The sequence below is a fragment of the Oncorhynchus clarkii genome, chromosome 3 (genome assembly GCF_045791955.1).
Source record: "Oncorhynchus clarkii lewisi isolate Uvic-CL-2024 chromosome 3, UVic_Ocla_1.0, whole genome shotgun sequence".
NCBI lineage: Eukaryota > Metazoa > Chordata > Actinopteri > Salmoniformes > Salmonidae > Oncorhynchus > Oncorhynchus clarkii.
In genome coordinates this window covers 69,701,878-69,725,898 of record NC_092149.1, presented here as the reverse complement: position 1 = coordinate 69,725,898, position 24,021 = coordinate 69,701,878, and positions in this window count along the sequence as shown.

Genomic DNA, 24,021 nt, shown 5'->3' with positions numbered 1-24,021 from the left:
CTCTGGCTCCTGGATCTGTGTGTGTGTTGAGTGGTTTTCCCCTTGGCACACTCTGTGGTGTGGATGGGAAGATGGGAGGAAAGAGGAGTGGAGGGATGGAGGGATGGCTTCTGTGCCCTGGTATGCTCTGTGCTGTGGATGGGAGGAGAGGAGAAGCGGAGTAGATGGATGGGAGGACGGCGCGAAGTAGTGTCTGCCCTGATTGGTGGAAAGGTCTGATACCCTGGCACTCTATATGCTGTGTGTAGGAGGATGGCAGATATTGGATAGGAGAGGAGGGGTGGATGGAAGGGAGAGGATGGTTTGGCACGGCTGCCAGTCCTTCTGTGATCCTTGGGCAGACGGGCAGACTGGGAGGCACACCCAGACTCTCACTTAATCTATTCTGGTTGGACTGAACTGCACATGCCAGGCCAGCCCTGCTAGGTTTACTGTCTTTCTCCCTGTCACCTCAAAGTCACCCAATATCCAGTGGTAATCATTAGATGGGCATGCTAGTAAGGCCTCTGTATGTGAGTGTACCAGTGTCTCTGCCAAGAGGCCTTTTGTGGTGCAAGTGCTTGTGCTCTCACCCCGTAACTTCTGGGTCGCTGGTTCAAGGCTGTTCTCTCTAACTCGCTACACTACAACTGGTCGCATATGTCATACCCTTTACATGGTTTATGATGTGTAGTTGTCTACAGTAGCTGGCAGTGTAGTGCAGAAGGGTTAGGAGGGGGTGGGACATGACGTGATGGTAACAGTGTGTGTCAGTGAAGAGGTGCTACACAGGGTATTTGTGACAGTGGTGTGGTGTGGGCTGTATGTGTGCGTGTCTATATTGGTTTGAGTGTACACGCAAATCATGTGTGCCTGTGGGTGCATGTGTGTCTGTGTGTGTTAGCAAGCGTGTGTGTCCCTATTCTGTCGGACCACTGTATGCCTGCTGCTCCTCCACCACCCTTTTGTGTGTGTGTGTGTATGTGTTTGCCGGTGTGCTTGCATATATATGTGTGAATTGGTCAGTGTGTTTGTATAGCCTCTCTGTCATGAAGCTGGATGCCTATCTCTCCTCCCTCTCCTTCCTCACTGATAATTCATCTCTGATTCAAATTGAGTGTGGAGGCTAATGTTAGGGGTGGTTCCGTGTCAATATCCAATGAGTCTGCTTCATGTCGAACTGATAAATAGTGGTTGACAGCCTAAAGACTGAAAACCGCATGAGATTTGGATTTTCCCCCTTGATCGATTGAACTGCTGGCTAACTTTGGAAGTTAGAATTCGTTTTTATAGTTGGATTGAGCTATTCTTTGGAGAAAGTCCAACCTCTATGTTGATAACCCTGACCGGGACAGGTCCCTGTAGTGTAGAGCAAAAGCAGACAGCAGTGTGTTGATAAATGAGTGAGATGGAAAGTCAGTCTAACTAATCTCCTTCCTGTTGTTTCTCCGCAGCCTTGTCCAAACTGACATCTCTGAGGAGATGAGTCAAGGTGAAGCTGTTTTCATAAACACACATTCTCTCCTGGACCCTCTATTTGAGAGAGAGAGAGAGAGAGCGAGAGCGAGAGAGAGAGCAAAAGAGAGAGAGAGAGAGAGAGAGAGAGGGTTTGAATCTGCAGAGAGATTCAACATTTCACACAGGGAATCTGTAACTCTCTGACGAAGTCTTGATCAATGAAATTATCTGCAGCCCCGGAGTCCACAAAGGCTTGGATCTGGTGCTAAAGGTTGTCTCAGTGGAGGGTTGCTTGTAGTAACAGACAGTGACTGGGTAGCTGGGAGGTTACTGCACAGCTCGTCAGGGTCTCCCCCTGTCCTTGCAAGCCCTGGCGTTTCCCATCAGCTCTGGGCAGGTAGCACTGAGATGGCCGAGACCTCCACCGTAGAGGCAGCAGCCTTCGCACATGCACCTGTCAAGCTCCTGTGGGCTCAGACGTGTGCGACCCAGCTGCATGGGATCCTCCATGCTGGGCTCGGTGGCCTTCGGGTGCTGAGGAAATCGGAATGCTGGAGTGGTGTCAAAGGTGCGCTCTCTCACCCGTTCCCGGATGTGGTTGTCAGTCCTGATTGCCAGCGTTATCAGGGACTCAAGGTCCTCTTTGATGAAGTTAGACAGACCTTGCTGGAAAGCCGTAACCAGTGCCTCCGTATTCCACCCACTCTCGGCGGCAAGGGTGTGGAACTCAATGGAGATGTCAGCCACTTGTCTGACCCCTTGGCAGAGGTTGAACAGTCGGCTGGCTGCTTCTCGTCCTCCGACTGGGTGGTCGAAGACTTGTCGCAGCACGGTAAAATAGACCACAATGGATCTGGAAGATGGTGGCTGCTGTTCCCACATAGCCGTTGACCATGCCACGGCCTTGCCCGAGAGTAAAGAGATGATGTAGGCGATCATGGCCCGATTGGTGTGGAACTAGGAGGACTGTAGCTCGAACACCAGAGAACACAGAGTGAGGAACCCCTTGCATCCTCCCGTGGTCGCCATACCACTTGGGGACTGGGATCTTGGGTTCCCGGTGCAGGTTCCCTGAATGAACCACGACAACGTCTGTGGCACTCGGCAATGAGACCTGGGCATTGGCTCCTCCCAGGTTGGGGGCGTGCCTTGGTTGGAGGGACTCGGCAAGTGCCCGAAGGGTCCCAGAGAGCTGTTCTTGCTGCCGTCCTAACAGTGCTCTTTGGTGGGCTACCATATTCCAGATCTGGGTGATCTCTGCTGGGTCCATGTTGTGGTAGAATCTTGCTGTGATGTGGTGAGGTTGGACCCAGGAGCAGAGAAGAGACCAGACGAGGAATCAGTTGTTAAGGATAAACATAAATACTTTACTGAGATAGTAGCCGCAGGATCACAGTACACTAGAAAAACAATAAACACTAAGTCTCGAAAACTCACCCCGGAAACGAAGGCACACAGTAGACAATTCAAGCTTCTGCAAAGGACCACAGAAAACACACCTCTTTTAACAGGGACACAATCATGAAATAATAAGACACACCTGAGTCCAATAAAAGTATATTTGGAACAAAGGACTGATCATCCCAATCCACAAAAGTGGAGACAAATTTGGCCCCAATAACTACCGTGGGATATGCGTCAACAGCAACCTTGAAAAAATCCTCTGCATTACCATTAACAACAGACTCATACATTTCCCCAGTGAAAAGAATGTGCTGACCAAATGTCAAATTGTCTTTTTACACATTTTTTACACCCTAACTGACAAAGAAACAAACCCCCAAAAAGGCTAAGTCTTCTCACGCTTTGTTGATTTAAAAAAAAGCTTTTGACTCAACTTGGCATGAGGGTCTGCTATTCAAATTGATGGAAAGTGGTGTTGGGGGAGAAACATACGACATTATCAAATCTATATACACAAACAACAAGTTTGCAGTTAAAATGGGCAAAAAACACAGACATTTGTTTCCACAGGGCCGTAGGGTGAGACAGAGATGACAGAGATGCAGCGTAAGCCCCACCCTCTTCAACATATATATCAACGGATGGGCGAGGGCACTAGAACAGTCTGCAGCACCAACTAGAATCTGAAGTCAAAGTCTACTGTTTGCTGATGATCTGGTGCTTCTGTCCCCAACCAAGGAGGGCCTACAAGCAGCACCTAGATCTTCTGCACAGATTATGTTCCAAAAAAAGTCCAGTTACCAGGACCACAAATACAAATTCCATCTAAACACCGTTGCCCAAGAGCACACAAGAAATGATACATACCTTGGCCTAAACATCAGCACCACAGGTAACTTCCACAAAGCTGTGAACCATCTGAGAGACAAGGCAAGAAGGGCCTTCTGTGCCATCAAAAGGAATAGAAAATTTGACATACCAATTAGGATCTGTAAAAATACTTCAGTTTTAGAACCCATTGCCCTTCATGGTTGTGAGGTCTGGGGTCCGCTCACCAACCCGGAATTCACAAAAAGGGACCAACACCAAATTGACAATTCTGCAAAAATATCCTTTGTGTAAAACGTAAAACACCAAATAATGCATGCAGAGCAGAATTAGGCCAATACAATATATTAAAATCCAGAAAAGAGACTAAATTCAACAACCATCTCAAGGGAACCATCCCAAATCTTCCATAACAAAGCCATCACCTACAGAAAGATGACCCTGGAAAAGAGACCCCTAAGCAAGCTGGTCCTGGGGCTCAGGACAGCAACACAAATAGACCCAACCAAATCATGAGAGAACTAAAAGATAATTACTTGACACATTGGAAAGAATTAACAAAAAAAACAGCGCAAAGTAGATTGCTTTAACTAGAAGCTTTAACTATGTACAGACTCGCAGACCTGGCTCTCAAGAGATGACCATATTAGAGACACATATTTCCCTCAGATTACACAGATCCACAAAGAATTTGAAAACAAACCCAATTTTGAAAAACTCGCATCTCTATTGGGTGAAATACCACAGTGTACCATCACAGCAGCAATATGTGTGACCTGTTGTCACAAGAAAAGGGCAACCAGTGAAGAACAAACAACAATAGATATGTTTCCCATGCAATAAAGCCCTTAAACTGATATTGAAGAGCGAGAGAGAGAGAGAGAGAGAGAGAGAGAGAGAGAGAGAGAGAAAGCAAGCCCTGACCCAAAGACTGTACTGGAGGTCCCAGTGATCTTTCACCCTGAGCTACAACTGAATAGACCCAAGTAAAGACCGAAAACATCAGGAAATCAGCTCCATGTGATTTTAATTTTGGAAATCTGTTCTGATGTATTTCAACACATGATATAAAGATATATGTGATTGTAAGCAAGGTTTGAAATCATTATGTTTTAATCAAATGTTGTATCTGTTTTACTGTCTACTTAAACTCAGCAAAAATCCTTTCTCAGGACCCTCCCTGTCTTATGAAAATTATTCATAAAAATCCAAATAACTTCACAGATCTTCATTGTAAAGGGTTTAAACACTGTTTCCCATGCTTGTTCAATGCACCATAAACAATTAATGAACATGAAACTGTGGAACGGTCGTTCAGACACTAACAGCTTACAGACGGTAGGCAAATATGGTCACAGTTATGAAAACGTAGAACACTAAAGAGGCCTTTCTACTGACTCTGAAAAACACAAAAAAAAAGATGCCCAGGATCCCTGCTCATTTGCGTGAACGTGCCTTAAGCATGCTGTAAGGAGGCATAAGGACTGCAGATGTGGCCAGGGCAATAAATTGCAATATCCGTCCTGTGAGACGCCTTAGACATCGCTACAGGGAAACAGGACAGACAGCTGATTGTCCTCACAGTGGCAGACTATCAAGGAACAAGGTGAGAACCAAATGCAGACACAGGAGGCAGATGGTTGGAGTCTTACAATGTTTGTTAATCCAAAGGGGTAGGAAAGAGAATGGTCGTGGACAGGCAAAAAGGTCCAAACCAGATCAGAGTTCAGGAGGTACAGAGTTGCAGACAGGCACGTGGTCAAGGTAGTCAGAATGGTCAGGCAGGCGGGTACAAAGTCCAGAAACAGGCAAGGGTCAAAACCAGGAGGACTAGAAAAAGGAGAACGCAAAAAGCAGGAGAACAGGAAAAGCGCTGGTTGACTTGGAAACATGCAAGATGAACTGGCACAGAGAGACCGGAAACACAGGGATAAATACATTGGGGAAAACAAGCAACACCTGGAGGGGGTGGAGACAATAACGAGGACAGGTGAAACTGACCAGGGTGACCACGTGTAACAACACCTGCACAGGATCGGTCCATCCGAACATCACAACTCCGGGACAGACACAGGATGGCAACAACAACTGCCCGAGTTACACCAGGAATGCACAATCCCTCCATCAGTGCTCAGACTGTCCGCAATAGGCTGAGAGAGGCTGGACTGAGGGCTTGTGGACCTGTTGTAAAGCAGGTCCTCACCAGACATCACCGGCAACAACGTCGCTTATGGACACACCATTGCTGGACCAGACAGGACTGGCAAAAAGTGCTCTTCACTGAAGAGTCGCGGTTTTGTCTAACCAGGGATGATGGCTGGATTCGCGTTTATCGTCAAAGGAATTAGCGTTACGCCGAGGCCTGTACTCTGGAGCGGGATTGATTTGGAGGTGGAGGGTCCGTCATGGTCTGGGGCGGTGTGTCACAGCATTATCAGACTGAGCTTGTTGTAATTGCAGGAAATCTCAACACCGTGTGTTACAGGGAAGACATCCTCCTCCTTCATGTGGTACCCTTCCTGCAGGCTCATCCTGACATGACCCCCCAGCATGACAATGCCACCAGCCATACTGCTCATTCTGTGCATGATTTCCTGCAAGACAGGAATGTAAGTGTTCTGCAATGGCCAGCGAAGAGCCCGGATCTCAATCCCATTGAGCACGTCTGGGACCTGTTGGATCAGAGGGTGAGGGCTAGGGCCATTCCCCCCAGAAATGTTTGGGAACTTGCAGGTGCCTTGGTGGAAGAGTGGGGTAACATCTCACAGCAAGAACTGGCAAATCTGGTGCAGTCCATGAGGAGGAGATGCACTGCAGTACTTAATACAGCTGGTGGCCACACCAGATACTGACTGTTACTTTTGATTTTGATTGATTGTTCAGTGACACATTATTCCATTTCTCTTAGTCACATGTCTGTGGAACTTGTTCAATTTATGTCTCAGTTGTTGAATCTTGTTATGTTAATACAAATATTTACACATGTTAATTAAGTTTGCTGAAAATAAATGGAGTTGACAGTGAGAGGATGTTTCTTTTTTTGCTGAGTTTATAATTATGATCTGGCCCCCTGACGATCCGCTTAAGAAAAAATTGTCCCGCGGCTGAATCTAGTTAATGATCGCTGTCATAGAGGTATCCTAAACTACTCAATATGGCCATCAAACCGTCTTCTCATATGAATGACTAGAGGGTTAGAAAAGGGCCAGTGAGGATGCTTAACAAACATGAGACAAAGTTTCTGTTGGATGTGGTCATCTAGCTGTCATTAGGGAGGTCCTTTCTTCCTGTAATAAAAAGAGACTGATCATAGCTGACTGTTAATGACACTCAGCCATGACACATCATTGAATCCAGTCATTTTACTAACAGTGGGGTTCTGTGGTCATAATCACACTGATGATAAACATCTGGCTAAAATACACAGACATGCATGCACGCACGCACAAATACCTCTCCATTTTGCAGGCTTGTCTGAGTTAATGGGGTCTGACACACCTGATTTGTGACAGAAACTAATTTGTTAGAGAAGAGAAGATAATGAGAGAGGGAGGGAGAGATAGTCGCAGAGTTTTCCTTTCACAGCGTCAGATAAAAAGAGCAAGAAAGTCAGACAGAGAAAAAGAGCAATTGTGACAATAGGGAGAGAAAAAGGAAAAAGCCAGATAAAGAAAAACTCCTACGCTCTCAGGAAAAGGCAGGTTGTTGATTAGATGATTTTGTCAGCACTACATAAGGGCAGCGTTAATTTGTCATTCGATGTGTAAAGTATTTCTGTAGTGGCAGTTCTGCCCTGTGATCTCGCCTGATGGGCTAGCAGTTTGAGTTGTGTCGCGTTAGCACCCTATAATCACTCACTTGACAGAACACTATTATTGCTTGATAAGATTATTCTCAACTGAGCTCATATTATTGTTCTACTGCCAAATCAAGGCAGAGCCTAAGGAAACAAAGGTTACTTTTATGTTCACATCAGCAACTTCAATAACAACGTTTAGAAGTTTAAAACCAGAGGCCGGTTAACAGTTTGTTCATGCAGTTAAACTTTTACAATGCGCTGACCGTGATAGCCCACTGAGCTAAAGCCAACGTATTTTCTCTGGGAGCTAATGAACATTTTCTTCATGTCTCCAACAAGATTAATGTTACTCACCAAATGAGAATATTGTAATGAATGAAGAAATGTCTGTCCTGTTAATCTGCTTCCTCAATAATAAAAACCTGGCATTATCAATTTGATATGGTCTGTTTCACTTAAAACCTAAACGACTCCTGTATTACACCATACAGGGATTTCATTATTTTGTTATTCCATTGACCTTATGATATGAGCCTTACAAGAACAGTATATAATGTAGTGTATGCAGAGACTGTAATGTAATGAGCATGTGTTGAAATGATAATGTTATGTAATAGAATTAGTACATTTCCTGCAGTAGGACTGGTTAGCGTCACTCATTAGATGTTATTACAGAAGCTGTGTGTCTCACAAACAAAAGTATGCAGGAAGATAAAAAAACACGCATACTCACACATGTGCACACAGGCGCCCACGTCACACGTACACACACACACACACACACACCATTAGACAAGGTCGAGACCTGCACTCAATCAGCTGTAAAATGAAAATGATTTTCTCCTCAATATTTCAGTTAAATGTCTCCGTATGCAGTCGGTAACAGACCTGAGAGTGTATTTGGTATGAAGGGTGCTCCTCACATATTGTGGTAGCAAGAGTAAAGGCATAGACAGTACATGACTACAGGAAAACATGGCATACTTTCAAATACTGTAGTCCTGCCTAGGATAAGATCAAAATATGTGTACATTTTCTTACAGCTTTCTCATCTCCCTCAATATGTCCAGTCTTTTTGGCTTGCGATGCTGACGAGCCACACCAGGCTTGTGTGTGTTAGAGTAATCCTATAGCAGATGGAGAGGGAGATGGGTCCAAGACAATACTGGCACTCACACCAGAAAGTGACAGTGGAGAGAAAATGAGAGAGAGAAAGAGAGAGAGATGAATGAAGAGGGAGAGAGAGACTGTAAGATTGAAGCCTCATTACAGGGTACAGTAGGCTTAGACACCAGTCTCTCAGGATAGCAGAGAATTCTGTCATAGGCTGTCACATTCTATCATACACGAGCCACAATTATTTCAAATGCATTGTACTGTGTACAAATCTACAATTAGGGGGGGTCACGTGAGGCAACAAAGTCAGGAAGAAGCGTGACCGAGAGCTCTCTAAATGTTTTAAACAAACTTATCCTAAAACTTGATAACTTCACCCATACTGATTACCATACCGTAGCAAAGAGGGGTGGTATGCCTACTAGACCAAAAATAGGTAAAGGACACCTCAGGAAGAAGCTAGGCTAGCTCACATCCAAGTGATCAGAGAAGGCAATGAATCCCTTACAACACAACTTAACTTTAAAATGACTAAGGTCAGTGGCTCTATCTCAGCACAGCTGGCTGAAATCAACAATTCCATCTCAAGTTTGACAGAATCGATCATCATGTTAGGCTCACGAATGGAAGAAGCTGAAGAGCGTATTAGCACTGCTGAGGACATGCTAGAGGGCATGGAAACTGTCTTACTGAAACTGCACAAAGACAATGAATACAAGGTGGACAAGGTTGACCATTTGGAAAACTACAGTAGGCGATGCAACATCTGGATTGTCGGCTTCCGTGAAGGCTTTTAGGGGACGAACCTAATCGATTTCTCTGCCGCCATATCCCCTCCCTTCTGGGCAAATAATATTTTGCTGAGCCACTGGTCATCGAACCGGCACACAAGTCTCTTGGCCCTCGTCCTCTCCCGACCAGAACCCACATCCCTTCCTCTTCCGGTTCCTGAGGTACCAGGACAGAAAGTTCTTTGCACAGCGGCCAAACATTTCAAGGAGAAGGGATCAACATGTGCTCTGGGATGGTCAAACGCTGGAAGGAATTCGATCAGGTGAAAAAACAACATAGCTCCACGAATGTTCCTTACACGCTGCTTCAGCCTGCAATGATGATAATCATCCATGGCGGACAGAGAAGGTTCCTCAAAGCGCTCTAAGGAAGTCACAACTTTTCTCCACGGACTACAGACAACTAGCGCAGGACATGGTTGACTGGCTAGCTGACCGGGCTAATTTCACTGCTAGCTGGTCTGTATCCCACTAACCTGCCTTAGTACTTTCATAACTGGTAGGACTGCTTTGTTGGATTATACTACAGTTTACTTGCTAAGGACAGATCAATAAGGTAAGATCCCAATATCCATGTAAAATAACTATCTGTTTTCACCAGAGTGTCACTGTTTTAATGTTATTTAGGACAGACATTGTCCTCAGAGACATTGTAATTTGCTAGACCCTTCTGTATGTCTGAGCCATGACGTCTTGTATTCTTCTTTTGCGACCTGTCATTGAATGTGTATTGGGATCAAGACGCCCTTTATAGGTATTGTTTTCTTTTGATTTATATCATATAAGGATGATTGAAGAATTATCTCTACTTTTGTTAACTTAGTGTTCTACTTCCAGGTTAGGCAAGTTGTTTGACGTAATTCACATGGTATGATGTAAGCTACTTTCCCACGCTTTAAAGGTAGTAGACAGGGCTGTCCACTTTCCCCAATCATTTTTGTGCTAGCATTCAACACCTGCCTGAGGCCATAAGAACGCACCAAGACATAAAGGTCTTTCAGGTAGGTCAGATAACACACAAGATCTCATTGTTTGCAGACAACATTATTTTGTTCCTCTCTGACCAGATCCCTCTTAAAACTACAGACACTATTGGGTATGTACAGCTATATATCCGGTTATCAGGTGAAAGTCAACAAGGACAAAAATGAAATGCTTCCACTGACTCGATTATAGCATCTGTGAACAAACGGTTCCCTTCAGATGTTCGCCACAGGGATTCCAAATATCTAGGAATTACAGTTGATAATGACTTAAAACTTGTTACGGCTAGATGTTCCACTAGCAAAACACCTCGACAACATCCAGTGAAATTGCAGAGCGGGAAATTCAAATGAAATTATTAGAAATATTTAACTTTCATAAAATCACAATTGCAATACATCAAAATAAAGTTTACCTTCTTGTCAATCCAGCCGCCGTGTCAGATTTCAAAAAGGCTTAACAGCGATTATCTGAGGACAGCGCCCCATCATACAAATGCATGACAAACATATTTCAACCAGGGAGGTGCGACACGAAAGTCAGAAATAGCGATATAAAAAATGCCTTACCTTTGATGATCTTCTTCTGTTGGCACTCCAAAAGGTCCCAGTTACATCACAAATGGTCCTTTTGTTCGATAATGTCCTTCTTTATATCCATAAAAACTTTAGCTGGAGTGCTTCAGTCAATAATCCACTCAGTTTCCCTCTATCAAAATGCATACAAAATTAATCCCAAACGTTACTAATAAACTTTTCCAAACAAGTCAAACAACATTTATAATCAAACCTTAGGTATCCTAATATGCAAATAAACTATAAAATTTAAGACTGGAGAATCGTTATTCCACGAGCTTGGAGACACTACAGCCAAAATGGGAGCCACCTAGAAAAACTACCATTTCTGGGTAATTTTCCCAAAAACCAGCCTGAAACTCTTTCTAAAGACTGTTGACATCTAGTGGAAGCCCTAGGAATTGCAATTTGGGAGGACTTAGGGTTATAATTATAGTGCTAGCCATTGAAAATAGTGATAAGCTGAATTTTTTTTTTTTGGCGGGGGGTGTTTGTCCTCTGGGTTTTGCCTGCCATATCAGTTCTGTTATACTCACAGACATCATTGTAACAGTTCTAGAAACGACAGAGTGTTTTCTATCCAAATCTACCAATTATATGCATATCCTAGCTTCTGGGCCTGAGTAACAGGCAGTTTACTTTGGGCATGGTTTTCATCCGGACGTGAAAATACTGCCCCGTAGCCCAAAGAGGTTATTAAGACATTTGTACAAGTTTAACTACTCTGTCTTGGTGAATGACTTGAATAGATGGATAGATCTGCCTTTCGTTATTTGGGAGAATCATATCTGCCTAAGATGATGTATCTATTTACCCATATCCCTACCCAAGAGTTTCTTTAAGTTCTTTAACCATTGGCCTACAATTTCCGCAGCCCAGCAAAAATCAAATGAATGTATTAAAGAAATCCTGTTTAAGCTAGCGATTGAGACGCAGCATGGGCTGTGTCTCAATCCACTGCATCCACAGATATTTCCCTTCCGCATCTGCAGTGAAAAGTGACAGAGCTAGAGCGGTGTTTGTCAGACCATGAGATATCCAGAAAATTGGTATTCGCACGAAAATGTCTGTCCAAAAGGTGTGGCCTACAAACTCTCCGTTTTGGTCTAGGACGACCACAAGCCTCACAAGATTTGTCTGGAGAGTTTAAAAAAGGAATGGAAGTACACTATATTTACAAAAGTATGTGGAAACCCCTTCAAGTTAGTGGATTAGGCTATTTCAGCCACACCTGTTGCTGACAGGTGTGTAAAATCAAGCACAAAATCAAAGCTATGCAACTTCCATAGACAAACATTGGCAGTAGAATGAGCTTACTGAAGAGCTCAGTGAGTTTCAACATGACACCGTCATAGTTCCAAACTGCCTCTGGAAGCTATGTCAGCACAAGAACTGTTAGTTGGGAGCTTCATGAAATGGTTTTCTATGGCAGCGCATATTCTTTGGAGTGATCAATCACGCTTCACCATCAGGCAGTCCGATGGACGACTCCGGCTTTAGCGGATGCCAGGAGAACGCTACCTGCCTCAATGCAAAGTGCTAACTGTAAAGTTTGGTGGTGGAGGAATAATGGTCTTTGGCTGTTTCCCGTGGTTTGGACTAGGCCCCTTAGTTCCAGTGAAGGGAAATCCTAACGCTACAGCATACAATAACATTCTGGATGATTCTGTGCTTCAAATTTGTGGTAAAAGTTTGGGTAAGGCCCTTTCCTGTTTCAGCATGACATTGCCCCTGTGCACTAACGAGACCCATACAGAAATGTTTTGCAGAGGTCCGTGAGGAAGAACTTCACTGTCCTGCACAGAGCCCTGACCTCAACCACATCAAATACCTTTGGGATGAATTGGAATGACGAGTGAGAGCCAGGCCTAATTGCTCAACATGTGTGCCCGACCTCACTGATGCTCTTGTGGCTGAATGGAAGCAACGTTCCAACATCTAGTAGAAAGCCTTCCAAGAAGACTGAAGGCTGTTATAGCAGCAAAGGGGGACCAACTCCATATTACTGCCCATGATTTTGGAATGAGACTTTCGACGAGAAAGTGTCCACATACTTTGGTCATGTAGTGTATACAGTGCATCCTGAAAGCATTCAAACCCCTTCACTTTTTTCCACATTTTGTTATGTTACAGCCTTATTCTGAAATGGTTTAAATAAAACAATTTGCTCATCAATCTACACACAATACTCCATAATGACAAAATGAAAACAGGTTTATAGACATTTTTGCTGATTTATCAAAAATAAAAACAAATACCTTATTTACATAAGCATTCACACCCTTTGCTATGAGACTCAAAATTGAGCTCAGGTGCATCCTGTTTCTATTGATCATCCTTGATATGTTTCTACAACTTGATTGGCATCCACCTGGCCAATACCATTCATACGGTGAACCATGGTGGGGATGTTGTTCAGCGGCAGCTACTGGGAGACTAGTCAGGATCGAGGAAAAGATGAACGGAGCAAAGTACAGAGACATTCTTGATGAAAACCTGCTCCAGAGCGCTCAGGACCTCAGACTGAGGCGAAGGTTCACCTTCCAACAGGACAATGACCCTAATCACACAGCCAAGTAAACGCAGGAGTGGCTTCGGGACAAGTCTCTGAATGTCCTTGAGTTGCCCAGCCAGAGCCCGGACTTGAACCCGATCGAACATCTCTGGATAGACCTGAAAATAGCTGTGCAGCGACACTCCCCATCCAACCTGACAGAGCTTGAGAGGATCAACAGAGAAGAATGGGAGAAACTTCCCAAATACAGGTGTGCCAAGCTTGTAGCGTCATACCTAAGAAGAATCGAGGCTGTAATCGTTGCCAAAGGTGCTTCAACAAAGTGCTGAGTAAAGGGTCTGAATACTGAATACTTATGTAAATTAGATATTTCAGTTTATTTTTTCTATTACATTTTCAAGAATTTCTAAAAACCTGTTTTTGCTTTGTCATTATGGGGTACTGTGGGTACATTAATGAGAGAGAAAAAGATTTCCTAAGCTTTAGAATAAGGCTGTAACGTAACAAAATGTGGAAAGGGTGTACCTTCCGAATGCAGAGATAGTTTAGTGCCTACAATAAGGGGATAGATACATGTCAAAAAGAAAAATGTGTTTTCTGATCTTTCTTATATCTCTCAGATATAGGACAGACACTTCAGAACAAACTTCCTTTACATTTTTGGGGGACAATCCGTTGTTCCATGTAGTGAATCTGTTATTCAATGCATTTCTATTGGCTTATAAGAGGAATGCCAAATTCAAAATCAAATAGCTCAATCAATCAAATGTATTTATAAAGCCCTTTTTACATCAGCCAAAGTCACAAAGTGCTGTACAGAAACCCAGCCTAAAACCTCAAACAGCAAGCAATGTAGGGTGGCTCTCAAAAACTCCCTAAAGGCCAGAACCTAGGAAGAAAGTCCTCTTCTGGCTGTGCTGGGGGGAGATTATAACAGAACATGGCCAAGATGTTTAAACGTTAATAGATGTCCATCAGGGTCAGATAATAATAATCAGTGGTTGTAGAGGGTGCAGCAGGTCAGCATCTCAGGAGTAAATGTCAGTTGGCTTTTCATAGCCGATCATTCAGAGTTAGAGACAGCAGGTGCAGTAGAACGAGAGTCCAACAGCAGGTCCGGGACATGGTAGCCCGTCCAGTGAACAGGTCAGGGTTCCATAACCGCAGGCAGAACAATTGAAACTGGAGCAGCAGCATGACCAGGTGGACTGGGGACAGCAAGGAGTCATCAAGCCAGGTAGTCCTGAGGCATGGTCCTAGGGCTCAGGTCCTCTGAGAGAAGAGAGAGAGAGAGAGAGAAAGAGAGAGAGAGGAAAAGAGAGAGAGAATTAGAGGGATCATACTTAACTTAAATTCACACAGGACACCGGATAAGATAGGAGAGATCATGAACACAGAATGCATCTATATAAGATAGAGATCATGAACACAGAACGCATCTACATATATAACAGACTGACCCTAGCCCCCAGACACAAACTATTGCAGCATAAATACTGGAGGCTGAGATAGGAGGGGTCTAGAGACACTATGGCCCTGTCCGATACCCCCGGACAGGGCCAAACAGGCAGGATATAACCCCACCCACTTTGCCAAAGCACAACCCCCACACCACTAGAGTGATATATTCAACCACCAACCTACTACCCTGAGACAAGGCAGAGTAAAGCCCACAAAGATCTCCCCTATGGCACGAACCCGAGGGGGGCGCCAACCTGGACAGGAAGATCATGTCAGTGACTCAACCCACTCAAGTGACGCAACCCTCCTAGGGATGGTCTGGAAGAGCACCTTTAAGCCAGTGACTCAGCCCCCGTAATAGGGTTAGAGGCAGAGAATCCCAGTGGAGAGAGGGGAACCGGCCAGGCAGCAGCAAGGGCGGTTCGTCGCTCCAGTGCCTTTCCGTTCACCTTCACACCCCTGGGCCAGACTACACTCAATCATAAAGACTTATAAACTTAAAGGCTGTGACCAAGTCTGCGTCTCTCACATGGGTAGGCAGACCATTCCATAAAAATTGAGCACTATAGGAGAAAGCCCCGACTCCAGCTGTTTGCTTAGAAATTCTAGGGACAATTATTCTATCGACAGTAAGGAGGCCTACGTCTTGTGACCATAGTGTACGTGTAGGTATGTACGACAGGACCAAATCGGAAAGATAGGTAGGAGCAAGCCCATGTAATGCTTAGGTTAGCAGTAAAATCTTGAAATCAGCCCTTGCCTTAACAGGAAGCCAGTGTAGAGAGGCTAGCACTGTAGTAATATGATCGCATTTTTTGGTTCTAGTCAAGATTCTAGCAGCCGTATTTAGCACTAACGGAAGTTTATTTAGTGCTTTATCCGGGTAGCCGGAAAGTAGAGCATTGCAGTAGTCTAATCTAGAAGTGACAAAAGCATGGATACATTTTTCTGCATCATTTTTGGACAGAAAGTTTCTGATATTCTCGATATGTTAGTCAAAAGAGAGATCAGGGTCCAGAGTAACACCAAGGTCCTTCACAGTTTTATTTTAGATGACTGTGCAACCATCAAGATGAATTGTCAGATCCAACAGAAGATGTCTTTGTTTCTTGGGACCTGGAACTACCATCGCTGTTGTGTCCGAGTTTAAAAGTAAAAAAATTGCCGCCATCCACTTCCTTATGTCTGAAACACAGGCTTCCAGGGAGGGCAATTTTGGGGCTTCACTATGATTCATCAAAATGTACAGCTGTGTATCATCCTCATCGCCGTGAAAGTTAACATTATGTTTCTGAATGACATCACCAAGAGGTAAAATATTTAGTGAAAACAATAGTGGTCCTAAAACAGAACCTTGAGGAACACCGACATTTACAATTGATTTGTCGGAAGACAAACCATCCACAGAGACAAACTGCCATCTTTCCGACAGATAAGATCTAAACCAGGCCAGAACTTGTCCATGTAGACCAATATGGGTTTCCAATCTCCCCAAAAGAATGTGGTGATCGATGGTATCAAAGCAGCACTACGATTAAAAGGTAATTTACCACCTTCACGAGTGCAGTCTCAGTGCTATGATGGGGTCTAATACCAGACTGATGTGTTTCGTATACATTGTTTATCTTCAGGAAGGTCGTGAGTTGCTACGCAACAGCTTTTCCAAAGTAATTGGAGAGGAATGGGAGATTCGATATTGGCCGATAGTTTTTTATATTTACTTGGTCATGGTTTGGCTTTTTCAAGAGAGGCTTTATTACTGCCACTTTTAGTGAGTTTGGTACACGTCCAGTGGGTAGGGAGCTGTTTATTATGTTCAACATAGGAGGGCCAAGCACAGGAAGCAGCTCCTTCAGTAGTTTAGTTGTAATCGGGTCCAGTATGCAGCTTAGAGGCCAGGTTTAGAGGCCAACGTTTTGAGACCAAGACTATTTTCATCAACGTGTCATGAGATATGGTATTAAAAAACTTGAGTGTCTCCCTTGATCCTAGGTTCTGGCAGTGTTGTGCAGACTCGGGACAACTGAGCTTTGGAAAAATACGTGGATTTAAGGAGGAGTCCGTAATTTGCTTTCTAATTATCTTTTTGTCATAGAAGTTCATGAATTTATCACCATTGACGTGAAAGCCATCCTCTCTTGGGGAATGCTGTTTTTTAGTTAGCTTTGCGACAGTATCAAAAATACATTTTGGATTGTTCTTATTCTCCTCAATTAAGTTGGAAAAATAGCATGATCGAGCAGCAGTGAGGGCTCTTCGATACTGCACGGTACTGTCTAAATTATCCTTGGTATGACCTTCTTAAAACAATTCCATATGTTAGCTTTGAAACCCCCGTTTATAAATAAACAAGCAATCCTTGTACCATCAATTTAGCAAGATCTTGGCATGAAATTCGTAAGTTCTTTGGTCTGAACGGAGACTTGCCACCTTAAACACCCCTGTAGCAAAACAGACTCCTGCCAATGATCTTGAATAAGAACATTTTTCAACATTGGCATGAGAAGGGAATAACACATTTAGAACATTGTCATGAAGATGGAGTCATTTGAGCAACTGAAAGAGAAATACCAGGTATCCAATAAGCATTTATTGTGTTATTTACAGATAGGAAAGTTCATCGGAAGCACTCCTGGAGATAATATGATCTTACCAAATCTATCAAGTATTGAACAACTACTCCATGCTAACCATAACTCATTAAGACTGATATCCAGAGTGTACTCATTGCTAATTCAACAATGCCCAAAATCAGTAGTACATAAGTCAAGAGAGATGGGAATATGATTTGAATAATACAATTGATGAGGCGCTATGGTCAAACCTATGTCAAGATAGTGTGTCAGCGACCATCAACTATAGATACAGACTTATACATTACAACTCCCTCCACCAACTCTATCTGACACCTCAGAGGATACATAGATAAAACTCTGAAATATCACAAATGTCTTTTAGGTGTGCAACAGAAGGTACTTTGTTGCATTCCACTTGGCAGTGTATAAATTACAAGCATTTTTGCATGATGTTTGTGATACCCTGGCTTTAATTATGGAGGTGTCTTTCCCACTTGACTCTGAAATATGCCTTCTGGGTAACTTTACAAATGTGAATGTAAGGAACAATTACAATATCAAATAAAATAAATAGCCCTCGCCACTGCGAGGAAGTCAGATTCCCCTCTCAACTAAAAGATGTGTCTCTGAAATTAATAAGTGCATTCCTATGGAAAAGATTACTTATGCTTTATGATGATAAATTCAACCATTTTGTGAAAATATGGCAACCCTTCCTGGACTATATGAAAACACTTCCATTGGGGTTGGTAGATATGGGCTTGTAGACTGATGTAAATAGATGTAGATATTGTCTCTCAATATGTATTGTTTTGTGTAGGTTATTTTTGTCTTTGGAGAGGGGTGGGGAGGGTAGAGTTGTCTTTGTTTTGGTATTTATCCCATCCTTGTCCCATCCCTCTCTAGCGACTCCTGTGGCGGGCCGTGAGCATTAACACTGACACGATCACCAGTTGTATGGTGTTTTCTCAAACACATTGGTGTGGCTGGCTTCCGGGTTAAGCGAGCAGTGTGTCAAGAAGCAGCGCAGCTTGGCCGGGTCGTGTTTTGGAGGATTCATGGCTCTCGACCTTTGCCTCTCCCGAGTCCGCACGGGAGTTGCAGAGATGGGACAAGACTGTAACTACCAATTGGAAATCACGAAATTGGGGGTAAAAAGTAAAAAATAAAATAGTTCCCGAGTCTCATCATTCCACTCCACTTCTACCATGTTAGTTCTTCATGACACTTTCACACGCTATAATAAGCAGCACACACATGGAGCTGTGGTGATAAAGCTCCTCGAGACGAAACCTCAACACCATCAAGACGACCAAATGTTGTTTCCCTCCTTCTAATTGCCAGCTCTGATGGTTGGCCTCCTTGTTAAGCCGTTTAGCTGCTGTGTGTGTATGTGTGTTCTGCTCTCAAATCAGCAGGCAGACATGTTTTCTCTCTCTGCAGTTTTCTCCGTTGGGGTCCTCTACTCTACAGTACCGCCCTGCCTCTCTCGCTCTTCCTTTCCCTCTCTCTCTTCCTCTTTCCATCTCTCTCTTCTTCTCCCTGTCTCTCTCTGTTTATCTCTCTCTCCCTACGATCAGAACAGGAGGCTGACAGGATATATCAGCCAGGTCAGGTATAGAGAGTAGGAATGGTGTAAGTATGTCCCTATGGGGTTTCTGGGCTCCGGACCAATCCTGTCACAGAGAATCCCGATCTTAAACCCAGAGCCGAGACTGAGACAAACTCAGACAGCAACCGACCCTGCCTCTCCTTCTGGCTGCTCCTAATACCACTAATACTGTTTATAACTAATGCCGTCCAACTTTGTGCTCCTATTACAACCAGTGGTCAAGGTGAGCCGGTGCTGACCAGTATGAAGAACAACTGGAACCTTTAATGTTTTACTGCTTAACTTCTATTACCTCACATCTTACAGATACGGTATCACATTTCAAATTCAAACTCCAGTACAGTAAAATGACCAAAAGTACAATTACTGTGCTCTACAGAGATTTTATTCAACTAGTGTTCTAATTCATCATTCCATGTTGGCCACACAGCTAAAGTAGAGAAACTCCCTCTACAACATGTGGCAATAGGCACTAGCAAAAATGAGTGGCGTTGGCTATGGGACATAATAATTGTAAGTGTGTTGAGCATCTACCCAACCTAAAGGGTATAGTTCGCCAGCCTGCCTAGAAGCCTGTCCAGTGATCTAAAGTATGTTTCTAAAGAATGTACCACTGGTGGCCACAGAGAGGAAGAGGGCACCAAAACAGTCGTAAACATGGTAGTGTATATTTTTGTGTATGTATAGGCATTACATACAGTACTTTTGTATATATCGTGTAACAATCTGCCCGCAGCTTCCAAACTGATATTAAGCCACATCTGTTTTGTCCGTTAGGAGCTGCAACGCAGCACGTCAGGCCACATCAGCACTTATCTGAATCAATATTCCTCTCATAGCTACCGCCTTGTTCCATTGGAGGGGGTTCAGGAATGGACTGACACTCATTGAAATGAAAAACAGTTTTATTTTACTGTAATCCAGGGGAAAGCCAAGCAAAGGAACGATAGCTCATTCTCTTTCCAGTCCAACTACAATAGGAAACAGATTAATTACAGTTAGCAGTAGTTTCACAGAGTTGTAAAGACTAAAACACAGAGAAGGATTGAGCCGGAAGATCAGTCAAATCCCTTATACTAAAGGTCACTTAGGAAACACATACATCTATATGTGTTTTCTTTCATGATAAGTCTTATGCTTAAACTATCTGACAACATTCAATATTACTTAATAATTTTTTATTTTTTACAGAAAAAAACATTATGTTCCTTCCCTGTTTGTATAATTAGATTACAAGCTAATCAATGTATTTGACTTTGTTAAATCCACATTACCATGATTTGATTTTGTTAAATTAATTTTGTTAAATTGCTGTCAACCTATTATGATACATTTGATTAAATAACACATTATTTAAAGTACATTTAAAATGTTGCAATACAATGTCAAGTAAGAGATCCAATAAAATACGTTGAAAAATAATTAAGCATTATTTCACCATTTATAATTGACATTGGTAGAGTAGTCCACATTGAACTCAATAGTAAATGTACATAAACCCTGTACATTAAAACATGTTGACAACTACTGTTCACTGAAATTCATAGAAATGTGTTCTATTATGGATGTGTATAATATGTGAGTTAGAGAGATGTGTAGAGGGTCATTTATGATAAGGGGACATGTCTTAAACCTGTAATAAATACTCACGTCACACACTATTAACACCTTGCCCAGAGCCAACCACTGAATTTATAGACATCCTGAGAGTTATAAATGAAATACTCACAGAAGGGGAAATTGCTCCAAATTGTTATGCTATTGAACCAATCATTTCTAGGCTAAAATCAACATGCAACCATTTCAAAGATATTACTGAGTTACAGGTCATATAGGGAAATCAGTCAATTTCAATAAATGTATGGATTTCACATAACTGGGAATACAGATATGCATCTGTTGGTCACAGATACCTTTAAAGGAAAAGTAGTGGCGTGGATCAGAAAACCAGTCAGTATCTGGTGTGACCAACATTTGCCTCATGCAGCGTGACACATCTCCTATGCATAGAGTTGGTCAGGCTGTTGATTTTGGCCTGTTGAATGTTCTCCGACTCCTCTTCAATGGCTGTGCTGGATATTGGCGGGAACTGGAACACGCTGTCGTACACGTCGATCCACAGCATCCCAAACCTGCTCAACTGATGACATGTCTGGTGAGAATGCAGGCCATGGAAGAACTGGGACATTTTCAGGAATTGTGTACAGATCCTTGCGACATGGGGCCGTGCATTATCATGCTGGAACATGAGGTGATGGCGGTGGATTAATGGTACAACAATGGGCCTCAGGATCTCGTGATGGTATCTCTGTGCATTAAAATTTCCATCGATAAAATGCAATTGTGTTCATTGTCCGTAGCTTATGCCTGTTCATACCATAACCCCAACGCCACCATGGGGCACTCTGTTCACAACATTGACACCAGCAAACCGCTCACACTACACCAGCGTGCCAGTGACCATCGACAGTGAGCATTTGTCCACTGAAGTTAGTTATGACGCCGAACTGCTTTCAGGTCAAGACCTTGGTGAGCACTATGAGCACACTAATGAGCTTCCCTGAGACGGTTTCCGACAGTTTGTGCAGAAATTATTCAGTTGTGCAATCCCACATTTTCATCAGCTGTCCAGGTGGCTGGTTTCAGACCATCCCTCAGGTGAAGAAGCCGGATGTGGAGGTTCTGGGCTGGCGTCGTTACATGTTGTGAGGCCGGTTGGACGTACTACCAAATTCTCTAAAATGACATTGGAGTTGGCTTATGGTAGAGAAATGAACATTCAATTCTCTGGTGGAAATTCCTACAATCAGCATGCGAATTAACCGCTCCCAAAACTTGAGACAACTATGGCAATGTGTTGTGACAACACTGCACATTTTAGAGTTGCCTTTTATTGTCCCCAGCACAAGGTGCACCTGTGTAATGATCATGCTATCAGGTGGATGGATTATCTTGGCTAAGGAGAAATGCTCACTAACAGGGATGTAAACAAATTTGTGCACAAAACATGAGAGAATATTTTTGAGTATATGGAAAACATCTGTGATCTTCACATTTTTGTTCAGTATAATATCAGCCCATTCTCTTATGGAATACACCAGGAGCTACCGTCCACTAGGGGCAATGTCAGCGCCTATTAACATCTAAACTCGGCAAAAAAAGAAACGTCCTCTCACTGTCAACAGCCTTTATTTTCAGCAAACTTAATTAACATGTGTAAATATTTGTATGAATATAACAAGATTCAACAACTGAGACATAAACTGAACAGGTTCCACAGATATGTAACTAACAGAAATGGAATAATGTGTCCCTGAACAAAGGGGGGTCAAAATCAAAAGTAACAGTCAGTATCTGGTGTGGCCACCAGCTGTATTAAGTACTGCAGTGCATCTCCTCCTCATGGACTGCACCAGATTTGCCAGGTCTTGCTGTGAGATGTTACCCCACTCTTCCACCAAGGCACCTGCAAGTTCCTGGACATCTCTGGGGGGAATGCCCCTAGTCCTCACCCTCCGATCCAACAGGTCCCAGACGTGCTCAATGGGATTGAGATCTGGGCTCTTCGCTGGCCATGACAGAACACTGACATTCCTGTCTTGCAGGAAATCCCACACAGAACGAGCAGTATGGCTGGTGGCATTGTCATGCTGGAGGGTCATGTCAGGATGAGCCTGCAGGAAGGGTACCACATGAGGCAAGAGGGTGTCTTCCCTGTAACGCACAGCATTGAGATTGCCTGCAATGACAACAAGCTCAGTCCGATGATGCTGTGACACACCGCCCCAGACCATGACGGACCCTCCACCTCCAAATCGATCCCACTCCAGAGTACCGACTTCGGTGTAACGCGAATTACTTTGACGATAAACGCGAATCCGACCAGCACCCCTGGTGAGACAAAACCGCGACTCGTCAGAGAAGAGCACTTTTTGCCAGTCCTGTCTGGTCTAGCGACGGTGTGTTTGTGACCATAGGCGATGTTGTTGCTGGTGATGTCTGGTGAGGACCTGCCTTACAACAGGCCTACAAAATCTCAGTCCAGCCTCTCTCAGCCTATTGTGGACAGTCTGAGCACTGATGGAGGGATTGTGGGTTCCTGGTGTAACTCGGGCAGTTGTTGTTGCCATCCTGTACCTGTCCCGCAGGTGTGATGTTCAGATGTACCAATCCTGTGCAAGTGTTGTTACACGTGGTCTGCCACTGCGAGGACGATCAGCTGTCCGTCCTGTCTCCCTGTAGTGCTGTCTTAGGCGTCTCACAATGCGGACATTGCAATTTATTGCCCTGGCCACATCTGCAGTCCTCATGCCTCCTTGCAGCATGCCTAAGGCACGTTCACAAAAATGAGTAGGGACCCTGGGCATTCTTCTTTTGGTGTTTTTCAGAGTTAGTAGAAAGGCCTCTTTAGTGTCCTAAGTTTTCATAACTGTGACCTTAATTGTCTACCTTCTGTAAGCTGTTAGTGCCTTAACGACCTTCCACAGGTGCATGTTCATTAATTGTTTATGGTTTATTAATTGTTTATGATTCATTGAACAAGCATGGGAAACAGTGTTTAAACTCTTTACAATGAAGATCTGTGAAGTTATTAGGATTTTTACGAATTATCTTTGAAAGACAGGTTCCTGAAAAAGGGACCTTTATTTTGTTGCTGAGTTTAGTAGGTTTTAAGCCACAGACTCCGGCTCCGAGGGTCCTGTTCATTCCCAGTACTAGGCACTCGTTTTTTTTGTTTTAAGCCTTTAAGCCAAACCTTAACCATTCAGAATTAATACCTAAACTTAAGTTTTAGTGTCATTTTTACAGAGTTTGACTGGCAGCTAAGATACAGCACCACATAGCGCAATTAAAATGTCGAGCCATGGCGTAATTCTATGACAGCTAAGATATGGCACCCCATAGAGTAATTAAAACGTCAAT